We start from the raw sequence: 1458 nt of genomic DNA, 5'->3' as shown, positions 1-1458 counted from the left end.
CTTCTCCTTGTAATACCTATGTCATACCCTTGTCATTATACAAATTTATGTCCTCATTTGTCACAAAAACGCGCACACACACACACACACACACACACACACTCTCTCTCTCACACACACACACACACACACACATATGTATACATATACACAGAGCTGGGTAGTAACTGATTACATGTAATGGATTATGTAATCAGATTCCAAAAAATAAATACTTGTAATTGGATTAAATTACATTTCAAAATACTCGTAATCAGACTACAGTTACTTTTTTATAGATTTTTTTGATTTACAAAAATTATTTCAGGTATAAGAACATTGCATCAACTTCTGATGTACACATCAGTTTTTTATTTGAATTATCACTCAGTAAGTTATTTAACCATTTATTATTATCTCTTTGGAAGGCTTTTGTCTTTCAAACACATTCAAATGCACAAACTCACGTTATTTCTCATTTACATGTAATGCAGACATTCCCAAACTTTTTTGTCATCTGAACCTCTTTCACCTTCTATATTTACTTAAAGTACCCCTGAGATTTTAAAATAAATACTTTAATAATTAAGTATCACATTTGTATGTTCATTGGTTCTCTAACGTTGGTTAACGGTCACATGGCATGCAGGTAAACATGAAATATTAAATTTTTTTAGTAAGTTTTCTTTTTATTGATGTTATTTTAAAATGATTTAATTTTACTTTATTATGATTTCATTAATTATAAGCGTTTCATTAATCTCATAAACCCCCTGCAGTTCCTTTACGAGCCCCAGTTTGGGAAACCTTGATGTAATATAATGTTTAATGCACTTCATGTTGTTAATAACAACGAATGGAATATATATTTTCTTACTCTTTGTAATTTTATATCAATATGGTACAAGATTATCCAGTTTAAATCAATGAGATAAACTAGTTAGGTCAAAAGTAATCTAAAAGTAGTATTATTTTACCTAAAATGGGCAATGTAATGGATTACGTTACTAACTACAATTAAATTCAAGTAATCTACCCAGCTCTGCATATACATAATTCTATTGATACTTTTATTTAAAACATCCTGCCTCTTTCTTATTCTTATTTCCTTGCATAATTGATTTCTTCTGTACTGGAAGCTTCACCGAGACAAGTTCCTAATGACTGGTGATTAACCCTTACACTGCCTCAACACTTACATTATTGACATTATTACCTCACAGCGCTGTCCATCAGCATCTCACACGTGACATCTGCACTGGACGGATCATCAGAGACGCTTAAACTCTGAACGGCTCGTACAGAGACACACTTCAGCTTCAGAAATACACACACTCTCTCTCACACACACACACACACAGACACTCACACACACACACAGCTTTCACTAATGTGCTGAACTCTGATGACAACATTCAACACTTCAAAGTCTTATTAACACACTACAAGAATGATTTTCTAAACTAGTCTTGTTTTTAG

This window comes from Sinocyclocheilus rhinocerous, unplaced genomic scaffold, assembly GCF_001515625.1.
Source record: "Sinocyclocheilus rhinocerous isolate Xijiao unplaced genomic scaffold, SAMN03320098_v1.1 scaffold149, whole genome shotgun sequence".
NCBI classification, from domain to species: Eukaryota; Metazoa; Chordata; class Actinopteri; order Cypriniformes; family Cyprinidae; genus Sinocyclocheilus; species Sinocyclocheilus rhinocerous.
This window is presented reverse-complemented; position numbering follows the sequence as displayed.